Source organism: Cheilinus undulatus, linkage group 3 (assembly GCF_018320785.1).
Source record: "Cheilinus undulatus linkage group 3, ASM1832078v1, whole genome shotgun sequence".
NCBI lineage: Eukaryota > Metazoa > Chordata > Actinopteri > Labriformes > Labridae > Cheilinus > Cheilinus undulatus.
In genome coordinates, this window is record NC_054867.1 from 32,779,306 (window position 1) to 32,794,390 (window position 15,085).

A 15,085-nucleotide genomic window follows, 5' to 3' on the forward strand; every position below is an offset into this window, starting at 1 on the left:
GCAAACATCATGGATTAGATGAACGCCTGACAGTCCATCGCTATTGTTTTTATCCAGGCTTGTATCGTAACAGAAGCGGAACTTAAGTTCTGCCGAAGTTGTTATGACACCAAGCTATTTTTAGATCGCTAGCGTCTCATCTTCATTATGAGACACGTTAAATGATGAATATATCTACTGATGTTTACCGTTTATCATCAGATTATAATTAGGGAAGTGCTAAATTAAGCGAAAGTAAATTATCAGCCATCCATGTGTGACGAAAGACAGACTCAGACTCCGGTGTTCGTTTTACAAAATTAAGTTACTTGCAGAGCAAGTAACAGGGTGTCCAAAAGTGGATCTCATGCATAAGTAGCAATAAAACTACTTTACATTAAGAATATTCTCAACGTTTTCTCCTTATAATTTTTTTCAATCAAGATCAAACCTATCAAATATTGATTCATTTTTATGAATTGAATCCTTTCAATGCCAGTTTAGTACAAAAGAAACCCTTTAGTTTAGCCATGTAAAAAAAACACAAATAATTGAAATATTTTCATACATTACTTGCAAATTAGATTTCCTTTGAAGGGGATTATCTCAGCCTTGAAATATGTTAATAATGAGCATCAACCTTGATTTTGTTTGTTTGTTTGTTTGTTTGTTTTTGCATTATTATTATTTTTTTTATTTTTAGATTGTACTTGTTGCTACAGCAGTGCCCCTTCAGAAAACCAGGGAAAAATCAATAATTTCTCTGATGCCAATTATGGGATAATGGCTGATATTTGGTGACAAACAGCAAAAACTGCAAATATGATATAATGACTCCAGATTGAAAGCTTAATACAATAAAATATATAAATATTTTTTTACTCTGATGGCTCGGGGTCATAAACTGTGGTTTTAGTGGGATTCAGTGGTCTACTTTGGTCACAAACACCCTGAGTACAAAAAGTTTACAGAGCTCATAATTGACATTTTACAATTTCTGATATTAAAATGTCAACATTTTATTGAAATAAACATACCCTCTAAAATTTATGTTGTGAGCGTTAACACAGCCAAAATTATTTTAAAAAATGTCCAAAGAACAGCCACAAAGCTATGGCAACACCCTGTAAGGGTTAATGTGGAATTTCAGATTTTTTGATCCTCAAAAAGTGACCTTGTGAATCCTTGATTTTAATAAAAATACATATAAAAGATGCACTACTTTGTGAAATAATAAGAATTTCAGAACATCCACAAACAAAAGAGAGGGGCTCTAAGTGTGCTCTACATCTGCTTTTAAAGTATAAACGCTTTAACAAGACCTGATTGTCCTTATTTCTACACAAATACTGAGACAGAACTTATAAAGTAAGTGAAATAAAGATTATTTTTATATTATCTGAGGCAGTTTCTTTATATTATGCTTTTATTACTCAATGGCAGAGAAATTATGACATGATCCCTTTTGAATTATAACAGATTACATTCATATATATTAATCTTTAAACCAATCTAGTAATCAGGATTGGAGTCTTGTTACAATGGAAAACACCAGTTTGACAGAAGGCGCCTGAAGTCACACCCAGAATTCAGGCCAAGTATCATGGGGGCTAGGAATAAGGTGCATTTACTAGTATATGGAAAAAATTCCATATACGATTTTCTATTGGATTATTTGAGCTGAAAAGGGCTTCAAAGGTTCAGCCTAATGTCTTTAACATTTGTCAGCACAGTGACTCATGTTTTCTAAAGCAAGATTGAAATCTGTTAAGTGGCTATTGACATTTGAAAAAGTTGTTGGGTCAAAACATCATAAAATATGGTTTTCCTCAACAAAGAAGGGTCTGCAATTTAAGGTATTAATGGGTTCAACTTTCCCGTCTTAAGAAGTGGCTGAGCATTTGAAGTTTTTTAGCGTTTTTTGAAAAGTGCCTGATAGAAGTGAGATATAGATGATTTTCAGCACATCTACTTTAAGAAAAGTACAAACATCATCGGAGAGGTTGTACAGTGATGTCTCAAAACAGCAGGGAAATGATACAGTGTACTTTTTTAAATTTTCCAGAGTTTGTGTTGATATTATCAACTCTTTTTTTTTAAATGTTGAGATTCTTATTTTTTCTCTCTCTCTGCCCAACGTTTCTGCACCTTTTTTCTGTTATGTCACATGTTGTTTCTCGCTGGTGCTTTCTACTCATAAGAGTGAGGTTGTGTCAAAAACTTGTTCTGTCAAGATTACTGAAAAGCATGCAAAAGCAATGAAAGGTAGCAAAATAACCACAAGATAGCCGCTAGCATCTAAACATGACCTAAAAATAGCAGCAATGTCCTCACCAAACAAAAGTTTGATGGGTCTGAATAAAACTGTTTCAATCCCATTATTATTTTTGTCAGGTTTTAGCTGAAAGCACAAGAACTAGATTAAACAAAGTGTGACAAGAGGAAATTCAAAAGATCTCATTGATAAACTATCAAATATTCAGTAGAGTTACCTTTAGAAAGTTTAGTGGGTTGCCCTGATTGAAAATTGCAAGAGTAACAGACTGGCCTGAGCAGAGGTCATCAGTCTCTCTCTCTCTTACCTTCCTAGACAGGAAATGAGAGATCTATTGGCACACAGGGAAACTAAAAATCAGTTGTAAAGATGGATGCAGAGGCGGGGAGAGCCATGTTGCTGAACTCAAGTAGCACAGAGCAGGGGGAAGAAGATAACCCAGGATGAGGGAGAGCCGAAAGGGGGTTTGGTAAGGTGAAAAAAGTGAATTCTCACAGGAAGCAGTTGGCATGTGGGTGGACACTGATTCCTCCTGTTGTTGGCAGGGGGAGCAGATGGGGGACTTGGGGAGTAAAACAGATTAGAGAGGAACAGTTTGAGGCAAGTTCCATCTGCTCTAAAATGATGTCTGTGGCCCCAGAAAAAAAGTTTAAATTGACAATATAGTGCATTTATGGAGGGAACATGCATCTCACACCTCATGGTGCTGGGATCTTTTCTCTCTTTATCTCCAAAGGCAGTGATTGCACAAAATAATTACCTTTATTTAGGAATTTATTTCTAGCCATCGAGAATCCCAACATTTTGATGTGTAAGCAATGTGTAAGCATTATCTTGTCACCCAGTGTTTGAGCCAATGGTAGAGTGGTATTATAAAAACAAAGACCATATACTTCCTCTGATTCAACTTCTATCTAGATCCTAGTTTCAAGCAGTGGAAATCTAAAGAAGTTTGTGAAAGTTTTCTGTGTTAAAGGAATGAATCTTGCTTAATTTTGCAGATAAGCTAGTCACTAATGATGTAAAGATAATCCAGTATGGATCAGTTCACCAATCTTGACATCAGCGGTCCGAGTGCATCGGTCCGCAGAGCCCTGGACTGGTAAAAATGCAGCACGAACTGGTCTTTGGACGGGTTTTAACGTTAGAGATCAGTTCATGAGGCCCTGCTGCTTGTTTTCATAGCCTGTTCCGCCATGCTGTGGCTCAGCGTCTGTAATCTTGCACGACCCGCAGTGACCTTTACCTTTAAACGAGAGTTCCGTTTGCTGTAGGTGCTCGCTAGGTAGCTGGATGTGTTTCACCAGTCAGTTACAGTTCTGCACCTCACGAAAAAGTCATGTGGACTTTATATGAAGGAAGAATAACTTTCGAAATGTCTGCCCGTCTGTATGCTTTAAAGAAAAGCGATTAAGAACTACAGCAGCTCATAAATCTCACCTGTTGAGACGGCGGAGCTAAAGTTTAGCTAAGATGCTAACGCTAAACAGAGCACAAACAGACGTGAACATAAACACTTTTTTGAGTTAAAACTCTTCAGTTATCACTGTAACAACAGCCCCTTTATCCAGGGGGTTTACAACCGTAACGTGTTGTGGGGAGTGACTGATTTGGTGACATTACCAATACATGAGCCCACTGATATATTAAACAGAGAGGACTTCACTGAACTATAGATCAGCTGTTCTCCAGTGTATTAATTCAAGAATGAAAACAATCAAGAATGGTCAGATACAAAGAGAAAAGAAAGAACGATGTTTTTGCGACATATAGACTGAATACTAACAATAAGAGGAATTATGAAAGGGAAAAATATATAGAAAGCTGTTTTAATTTGACTATTTCAATATTATTTTAACCCCTTGTTCTCCTGTATGAGCAAACACACAGAGCTCTGTCTATCCAAATCTCCTTGTGACTTTAAATTCGTTTTAATTTGTGCTTCTTGGGAAAATTTGATATTTAGTTTGTACTGTTATTGGGATTAATAATGCTAAGGAAGTTACAAGTACAGAAAGATGAACATGTACCAGTAAAAACTAATTTTAATATTTATCTCCCAATTTAATGTCAAAGTAAGACACCTGGGCGTGATAAAAACTTTCTTCAACATAATTTCAGAATGTTAGCAAAGGAGGCCTGGCATTTAGTCTGTTTTATAAGATCAAATAAACTTAGATTATTATGAAATTATCTTGTTTTCCCCTTTTTTGGTAACTTTTGTTAGAGCAAAAAGTTATTTTGATTCTATAATCAGATTGTACCGTAGGGTGGCCGAGAGGTCTCACACGAATGCAAATTCAAAACACTTTGAAAAAAGAAAAAACACAACAAAGTTGGAGAAAAACACAAAAACAAAAGTTCACAACACAAATACAAAAACTTGCTGCAGCGCATGAATACAAACACTCAGTGCCGTGCATGGATACATAAACTCAGCACAGCGCGGAGGCAAACAGATTCCGCAACAGCACAAAAATACAGCAACTTGGTTCAGCAGATGCAAATAAAAAGTCACAATGGAAGAGGGGCCGTTATTAGGGACGGACCTGCGAATGGCTCCGTTAGCAATAAAGTTACGTACCATACCGCTACTCAAAATAATTTCTATACTGACAGTATGTAATTTGTAGTGTGTTTTTCATGATTTTTAATAACTGTAACCTCCTGTGCAGTTTAATATTTATGTAAACAACTATCTTAATCAAATTGATCGAGTCTATTCATTCGTCTGACAGCTTACGTCATGCATATCGGATCCCAAACGCAGCTGTCTGCGCTGTTTGCTGGTTAAAATTACTTCTAAAACTTATTGATTACAAAATAAAATGTGCAAGAAGTGGAGCTGACGAACGAACAATGTTTACTTACTTTGATTACTTGATCCAAGCGTGTCTTCATTTAGTTTGCGTTGTGGTATGTAACTTTATTGCTAACGGAGCCGTTAGCAGGTTAGCAGGTCCGTCACTAATAACAGCCCCTCTTCCATTGTGACTTTTTATTTGCATCTGCTGCACCATGTTGCTGTATTTTTGTGCTGTTGCGGAATCTGTGTGCCTCCGCGCTGTGCCAAGTTTATGTATCCATGCACGGCACTGAGTGTTTGTATTCATGCGCGGCGCTGAGTGTGTGTATTCATGCGCTGCAGCAAGTTTTTGTATTTGTGTTGTGAACTTTTGTTTTTGTGTTTTTCTCAAATGTCATTGTGTTTTTTCTTTTTGCAAAGCATTTTGAATTTGCATTCGTGTGAGACCTCTCGGCCACCGTAGTAGTTTGAATCGGAGTGAACCAAAATGACCAAATCGTTCTGTATTTCAATGAATCGTCAGTGAATCGAATTGTAGTCTGTGAGTCGGGATGAGAGATTCACATCCCTACTAGTCACTGTGTTTCATTATGGTTACACATCAACATGCCGTATGTTTTTAAGCTGCATAGGACTAAAGGAGGGAACAAATGACAGATAATATGGTCCAGACCCCTCTGTATCTGAGTGCCTTTTACACATTTTGCAGTGATTCTTTTGTTGGATGAAAGAAAGCCAGTTGGAATATTGCTGGTGTTTATGTTAAAAGTTTTGAATTTAATTATAATTTAAGTAGTTCAACTACACGGCAAGAATTCTGGTGGAAAAATATTGTTATATTTTTAAGTGCACTGCAGCAAAAATGACACCAGGGACATGGTAGCTTTTACTGGAGACTGTGTGGGATAAATGATGCCAACAATTACCATATTTTGTAGAGCTGTTCTTAAAACTTACTTGCAAAGTTTTTAAGAGTCTGGTATTCAACAAAGTTTTTTTCAGCTAAGAACAAAAGCTACAAACACTGGAGAGGACTCTGACACTGATATCAGTGCTAATAAATTAGATCATAACAAGATTATACTTTTGTTGTAGCGCCTTTAAATTATTAGATAATATGCAGTGTCTACAAAAAGTATTCACACCCTTGAATAACAATAACAGAAATATTTGCATGTGTACACCTTTGATGTGGGAGGACTAAGACCAGATCATAAATAAAAACACACACAGTGGGCAAATTACTGATAAAAAGGAGGGACTACAAAAATATATTTATTGATTGATTTGATAATTGATTGTGGTCAATTTTAATTTGGATTTTTTGACAAAGATGGAGAAAAATTAGAAGTGAAAAAGATTTCTTCAAAGTAATGTCAATTAAATAAAAATATGTAATGACAATAAGTGTTTACATAAATATTCAACCCTTTAAAGTAACTGATCTTATTCAACAGAGGTCCAGCCAATTAGGGCTAGGAATCTCATAAGTAGGAAAAAGGAGATTACATGAGTGCAGTTAATGGGTCTCAATTGATTGTAGTGTAAATCCCCATTTTTTTGGAAGGTCCAGTCACTGGTTAATCAGTATTCCTGCCTACCATTACACCATGATGACAAAAGAACACTCCGGGCAACTCAGAGAAAGATAAGTCAGAGGATGAATACAAAAAAAAAAATCCAAGTCAGTGAAGATTCTGTGGATTTTAAGTAAATTTAACATCAAAAATGGAAGGAGTATGACACATGTATAAATCATGTATAAACTGAGTGACTGTACAAGAAGGAGATTAGTGAGAGAGGTGGCCAAGACACCTCGGACTACCCTGAAGCAGTTACAAGCTTCAGCAGGTGAGATGGGAGAGACTCTGCATACAACAACTGTTACCTGGGTTCTTTATGGGAGAGTGGCAAAGAGAAAGGTACTGTTGAAGAAGACCCATATTAAATCTCAACTAGAGTTCACATAAAGGCATGTGGGAGACTCCACGGTCAAGTGGAAGAAAGTTTTGTGGTTTGATGCAACCAAAATGGTGCTATGGACACCAAACACAGCATTATCCCCATTGTGAGGCATAGTGGTGGCAGCATCTTGCTGTGGGGATGCCTCTCAGCAGCCAGCCCTGGAAGGCTTGTAAAGGTAGAAGGTAAAATGAATCTGGCATAATATAGGAAAATCCTGAAGTACAATCGTATTCAGTCTGCAAACAACTACAGCTTGGGAGAAGATTTATTTTCCGTGAAAAAAATCAATATAGATAGGGGTAAAACACCCAAAGGTGTGAATACTTTTTATAGGCACTGTATCTCAGCTAAGCACTTAAATAACATTCACAACAATAAAATCTACATTTTTGCTAAAATGAAACCTCTTTCACATGTTCTATGGTTCTACAAAACTTGCTTTAGGATGACTGTACCATCAAATCTAAATATTTTTAAGTAATAACTGAGACATCATAAGTGTCCCTCTGTTTGTAGTTGTTTTCCCCCAGATTTCACAATATCACATCATCTGGTGTTGAATCCGTTCCAATTACAGTCTGACACACATTTCTGATGACAGCACTGTCTCCAATGTATCTGTTTGGTATGTATTTTGTTTTCACTCCTGTTGCTACAATATAATAGGCCTGTCAGGCCTGAATTTCATTTTCAGCAGCACAGCAGCCACTTTAGGACAATGATCGTGTTTCTTGTTCTTGGTGTCCGGTTGACAGTCACTTTTAAAATTTTATTTGGGCATTCCAGTTGACTCACTTTTTAAAATCCTCTGTGACTTCTGTCTGTGTCATTTGCATATTGCCCTGCAGTCTCGTGCACTAATATAAGCATGAAAGAGGTGTTTTCTATGCAAATTAAAAAAAAAAAAGAAATTTGCTTCCAACTAACAAGGACGTGATTCATCAGTTAAAGAACACAGGTGTGAGCAATTCAGCATTTTATGAAAAGCTTCATGAATCTGCTTAAGAATCTTTGGAAGATATTGGTGATAGAGGCCCCTGTGTCTTTTAAGCAGGAAAGCCATGAACACATTGTTAACATATCTGGAGAAACATCCCAGTGTTTCCTATTGAATTATCCGGTACATGAGCAGAGTTTGGTGTCGTGCCTTATTTACATCAGGTTATATCGTATTTATTAATGGGGCGACTATGGCTCAGTAGATGGAGTGAGGAGATGATCATCTCTGAACCAGAAGGTCAGGGCCTTGATTTCCAGCTCCTGCAGTCATCTGTGGATGCGTCCTTGGGCAACATACTGAACCCTGTATTGCTCTTGCTGCTGCCTCAATGGCGTGTGAATATGCATGTATGCATATGAATTGGATTAGTTAATACTGATGGCCACTCTTTATAGCAGCCTTTGCCATCAGTGTGTGATAGTGAAGTGAATAGATAAGTGTGTGTTTAAAGCGCTTTGATTAGTCAGATGACTAGAAAAACACTATACAAGCTCAAGCCCATCTGCCATTAATTGTGCTTCATTCTGTGCCTTATTTGGGCCTGTGTCACAGTTTTAATTAGCTCAGTCTACTTCACTTCCATTCTCTTAACTAAACACACATGGATTTTTGCCTGTAAAGCTCTAAATGGTGGATGGTGATCTGAATACTGGTTAACTCTGGAGACTAAAAAAAGATCGCTCACATTTAAAGAGTTATTTGAGAGTCAACTAGCACTGCGTACCAAAATCAGATTAACGTCTCCCTGCATGCCACCAACATGGCTACATATGAAGTCAAGTCAGGTATGGGAGCGTAGAAAGCATAGAAGGGAGCACAGCAGAAAACAGCTGAAGGCTGTGTCTATGCTATAACTTAAAAACATTGGGTTATCTCACCAGGGAATCAACATGCTCGGTGATGACTTGTATCACCATGACCAACTTAAACTAGGATTGCAGGAAAACAGCAGCATATGAAACACGTGTTATGGGACAGGCTGTCATTTTCCTTTGATGTCCAAAGGAAAGAAGTGGACTGAAATTGTCTGAGTCATATGGCCATATTTGATCCGACTTACTGGGCAAAACTATTGAAAATACAATCTAATTTTCTTTTTGTTGCATTCACCTTCATTTAACCCTTTAACCCCTTAAAGCCTGATACCTCAAATAAAAGTGAGAAAATTCATTTTTTTTGGAACTAAGACGTTGAAGGGTTTGAAGGAAATTATTGATCATGTTGATTAGACAGAGGTCTGATCAAATTGTGTATCAAATATGATACGATAGGCTCTAAAGCACTGGTCATCAGCTGGCAGCCTGGGGGCCATATCAGGCCCCCCAAAGCTTTTTGTCCAGCCCCAAGAAAATCATAACGTTCAGAAAAGGAAGATGTTGTTGGCTTTAAATGTCTGCAGCTGTTATCCACCCCAAAAACAATTAATATTGTAATAGTTTTAGAAGGACTTAACATTTGATCATTTTTTTGGAAATTTACTTGACAGCCATTATTTGTAAAAAAAAAAAAAAAATTAAAAACAATGTCAATAAATGGGTTAAAAAGGCAAAAAGGGGCAAAAAGTATCAAAAAAGGGTTTAAAGTGTTAAAAATTAGTTAATACTGGTGCTAAATCACAGTTGGGGAGGGCCCATGGGGCCCTGCCAATTCTGTGGGCAGGCCTGTCTTCTTGTAGCCTGCTGCACAATAATTTGTTAATCAGACCAAAATATTTATCTAATTTTTATTTATTTGAAAGTCCGGCCCCCACAGTTTCTGCCGAGACTAAATCTGGCCCTTGTACCAATGTATTTGATAGCCCCTGCTCTGAAGGGTTGAGGAGGAAAAGTGATGTGTTCATTTTCATTCATTATGGCATTTGATGACCTTACTGCAATTGATAAGAACATCTGCTGCCACTGGATGGATTTTGAGGCCCTTAACATGTTCAATAATTTAAGAAACTTTGCAGGTTAAATATGAATTTGAATTTATTTATTTGATAGGGACGATGCAGTTTAACATAGTTCCATAGCAGAGCAAGAATCTGATGTGCTGTACAGAGAGTTTCTAGTAATTTCTAGTTTCCAACTCTTGTCCCTAGTTGGGCCTTTGAGTAAATAGTTCATAAAATGTACAACAATTAACAGCATAAAATGGCACACTAGTTTACAGAATAACAGGAAAAATAAAATACATATCCACATAAAAAAACAACAAATTCTGTAAACCAGTTCAAATAGAAAGTTAAAAACATGGCAGTCTAAGAATGATTACAGCTCTGGTTTGCTTTCAACCAGCACTTGACCTTTGACCTTTGTAGTGAAGGATTTTAAATCTGTGATTAGTTTGATGTCTGTTGGTGATGAGTTCCAGAGTTTACAGCCTTTAACAGAGAAAGCTGACTGTCCAAATGTTGACCAACGTTTTTATATGTTACAGTTTCTGTTCAATTCTTGTTGCTCTGCTGCTGTTCTGTCTTTGAACAAACTTGGATCAGGGTTCAGGGGTGAGATTATTAACATACTTAAAAACTAATTTAAGGACAGAAAGACACATGAAGCTCTCAAAGCTCAGTAGATTGTATTTTTTCAATATGTGGCAGTGATGCCAACGGATGGGTTTTTGTCCATTATATTTAAGGCTTTATTGTACAAGGATGAAAGATTTCTGATTGTTGAAGGTGAACCCTGAGCCCAAACTGTCATACAATATGAGAAATGAGAGAAGATCATGGCATGCATAAATATCTGAGCTGCTTGAGTTGGTATGTACTGCCTAATTAATTTAAAACAATTTAGGTTGCTCTTTACTGATTTAGTGATTTTCTTCACGTTTATCAAACCTGAGCTGTGGATCTAAAATGACTCCCAAGAATTTGAATTCATTAACCTTTTGTATTTCTTTAGTCTTTATCTTAACAGAAAAACTTTCAAGAGGACACCGTTTTCTTATTGAGAAGCACATTGACACAGTCTTATTTAGATTTAAAACAGGATGATTGAGTTCCAGCCACAAGATATCTGCTGCCTTAGTAGGTGACTTAGCAGGAGCATAGATGACTGCATCATCAGCATAGAGCTGGATGCCAATGTCTGGACACATTTTGGGCATATCATTTATAAAAAGACTAAAAAGCAAAGGGCCTAGAATTGACCCTTGGGGGATACCCATTGTGTTTTTATATTTTACGTTTTGTACATAGGTACATCCATTCTTGTGGAAAAATGTTTTTTGGGGGGGTCTCTAAAGTGCCCATTCATATTTGCTTCAAAAGCGTTCCCTAACAGTTTTCTAAGTTAAAGCCCTTCCTTTGACTGTCATAGATTTCTAAAATTTGGTAGGCAGATGGAGCCTAGGGAAATACAAAAAGCCTTTTGGACCTAGGAAATCTACCTTTTTGAACAAATAAGTGGAAATTGGGTATTTTTGGTCATCTGCAGGGTTAAATTTGGATGAACTTGTCCTAGTGTCCAATTAATTTGTTCAATCTAATGCTTCTTAAATAGAAAATACTTTGAAAGGGATAAGTTGTTTAGAAAATGACTAATGTACAGTCATGTGCATATATGTAGGCATGTAGGGCGCTAAGGATTCATCATAGGGCCCAATGTGAGGGTGACCAGACTCAAGGTGGACACTTTAACACACGTGTTTCTCGGTAGCCAAGGTCAACGGTATTACTTTGTGTAGCTCTTTTTACCCCCAGTTACACACTTGAGACATCCACAGCATGACCAGAGACTTGTAGCAACACTACTGCCTGCTCAGATGGTTCCCTAGGCCATGCTTCCTTGCTTCATTCACCCCTTACTCCACCCGAAAGGTGTGTACTTTTTTTTTTTTCAACAGATTATTGTTCAATGCCCTTGATAAAGTGAAAGGAAATCCAGAGCATTTCTGGGGTTGTGTCAACCTTCTCTACCACCCAGTGGTGCCCTCAAGTGGGCTTACATGCCATTACATGCCTTACTTCAGCCTCAGATTTTCCCCAAACTTGCCTAAAAGTTCTTCACAGTTCTGTAACAATATTTTTATTTCAGTCTCTCTATGTAAGCAGTCAAATGTATCTATGTGGTAAGAGTCTACAATAATACCATTTTGTGAAATGATGAATGATAAGGGATTATTTTTAAAAAGTCAGGATGAAAAAAATGTTTGCCAGTGACAAAAATGTTATTGTAACTACAAAGGGATTAAAATGAACAAAAGTTAACATAGAGACTAGCCACTCATGTAAGCCCAACATTTCTGTAGATACTATCTTTCCATGGATATTAGCAGAGTATACACAGACTATAAGAAACTTTTTAAATCTTTTATCAAAGCTTAGCAACACTTAATTCTCTAGCCTGCTATTCACCATATTTTGCCACCCCGCTGTTATATTAATATTGAAGGGTCGCCTTCTGACACAAATTGGCTTGATTTTGATTTTCAGTCATTTGTGGCAGGTTGCTTATTTCTTAACAGAGAGCAATAACATCTTTCAAGGTATTGCATCAGGTTCACACAATTCTTTGAGCCAACATTTGTTCTCAAACAGAGAGAAATATTAAAAACTAAACAAAGAAATGATTTTGAATTGATGAACTGTTTAGAAAAAGTTTAGGGAACTAACAACAAAGCAAAACTTTTGACCACTTGTGTGATCAAATGCTTTAAAATCAGTTCACTGCTTCCCGGACTGGCACAGAGATTCTTACACAAACACACACTCTGACAGCCACATAGATATGAGGCCTTTCAATAATATATGTAGGTCATTGTTTATTCACTTGCACTTAAGAAAAAGATAAGGCGCAGTAAGAAAAAAAGAGAAAACAAATAACATATGGAGCAGATGAGCCGGAAACCCCACTGGGCTTATAGCGACCTTTGACGCCTAAAAAAGAGATGAAAGAAAACATCTCAAAGGGAAACAGCAGACAAAAACACTAGAGACAGTCTTTCAATTTGAGGGGAGGAAATAACAAATAATTAATGAGAAACAACGGCTGCTTTTGGACTTAAATTGGTTGTGAGCATTTTACAATTTTGATCCAATGAACTGCACTGTGAATGTTTTGTAATTTGGAAAGACAAAAGTAAGGATAAAATCATTTTATCCAAAATATAATCTAAATCGTATCATCTATTAAGATATGAGAAATAGCCTATATTTGATAAGCTAAGATGTTAATTCTATGATCAATTATTAGTCTTGTGAATGTAAATTTTCACTAAACTCTCAGTTTTAATGGTAGCTCTGATGGGTTTGCATGTTTCTGCATTGTGGTAAGGCATCTGTAGGTAACTTGATTCAGCAGATCAACTTGACAGAAGTCTATTTTTATTCACAAAGCAGCCATATTTCTCTGTTGTCTCACAGTGTTGAAATGCTGTGTTAAGCCCAGCTGGTGCCAAAGATTCCCAACGAAACTTGCAATTGTTGGAACTTGCAATTACTTGCGACAGGCCACTCCGCACCATTCTAGAAGCCTGTCAATTCATGCCACTGCAACTGGAGGAGACGGCATCATTTCTGTATCAATGATGTTCACATTCACTCATTTTAAAGCAGTAATTTTCCAAGTTGCTGTGCAATAAATCTGTCTCTACAAGAGGAACAGTATTTGCACATTAACAGTTTTTCCCACTGTATTTTTATTATATTTCTTAATGTGGAACATCAAGCTGTATGATTTCTACTCTGCTGTAATTCTGATTTTATCTGTGAAGTAATCTATTTCAAAAGAATAATTTTAGGCATTTACAGCCTATTAAAACAAGATTTCCATCTGTCATTTCACATTTATCCACTTGCAACATCCAAAATTCAGCTGAATTTAAACTGAATCACCTGATTTGTGCTGCAATGGCTCAGCTCAGACAACTACAACTGTCACCATCAATGTAAATGAAACTAACCTTTATAATTATTTTTTCCTTACAATATGGTGCGATGTGATACACTTTATTTTCCCCTGGGGGAAATTTGTCCCGGACTCCAAGTGCCTCACTCATTCAGCTGCCATCACAATGTATACAATAATAAATATGAACAATGAGCACAACAATCCACTTAAATACACAAAATCCACAAGTAGATGGACTAGCACAGTAAAGAAGCATGTACCAATGAGGACAAACAGCTCACAAGTATTGCACATACCCATATTGCCAACATAGGATAGAAAAGAATTATAAAGCACTAATATCAAGTCATAACGGGGAAAAATAAATCCAATGAAAAAAATGAAATGAGTCTGTATCGCCTAACAGATGGTATCCTTTTGTTTTTATCCATAACTGAAATTGTATTAGCTATGGATTAACACCTTTTCTGTTTCAACATGTAGCACAATCAAATTGTAGTATCAGATTGAGTAGTAATTTTAGCAAGTAGAAGGCTAAAAGCTAACTTTGGCCGTTACCTGATCAATTGTTTCCTGTTGCATTGTCACGATTCCCAGTTGTTCATAGTTTGAGGTAGAACAACAAATCTGATAGATCTTTAGATGCCAGTAGTGAACTACAAAGAGCTAATATTAACATTTAAATCTATATCTAGCTAAAACTATTATTAGCTAAGACACTGGATTAAGATGGCTGCCTTGTGAATATTGCAGATTGATGCCCACTCTGACCCAGCTTCTCAGCAAAAGATAAAAACAGATTCCACTAAGAACTTCCTGATATTCCCTCAGTGTCATCATAAAGGAATAATCAAGCAATCAAGCAATTATCCATCTCTGTTTGCTGCCAGCTTGTGTTTATGTATGTACATACTTGGTCATTTGGTTTAGCTGCTTTACAGAAAGAAGTGCTTTTTTGCTGCAGGATTTTTTTGAAAAGTTTCCATGCTTGTTTTTCTCTTTTCTCCGCTCTGAAACTGGGTCACAATTTGAATCCACTGTTGTGAATCCAGCTGCCGTCCTCAGTGAAGGAGCCACTTACAAACTTTTCAGAATCACGTATCTTTCAAGCCTACAGGGATGAGTGTTTGATATTCCAAACTTTGGTTTTCAGCTGAGTTTTCCTTTAATGTTAAAAAGAAGCATGCTCTGTGTCTCTGTGTGCTGTGTTATGTAACCTGATT

The 15,085-nt window shown here is 36.8% G+C and overlaps 1 protein-coding gene across 1 annotated transcript in view; it reads left to right on the forward strand.

The window, feature by feature from the left end:
- Positions 1–15,085, forward strand: part of cfap20dc (CFAP20 domain containing) — a 64,979-nt gene that overhangs the window by 25,302 nt on the left and 24,592 nt on the right. The window lies entirely within an intron of this gene.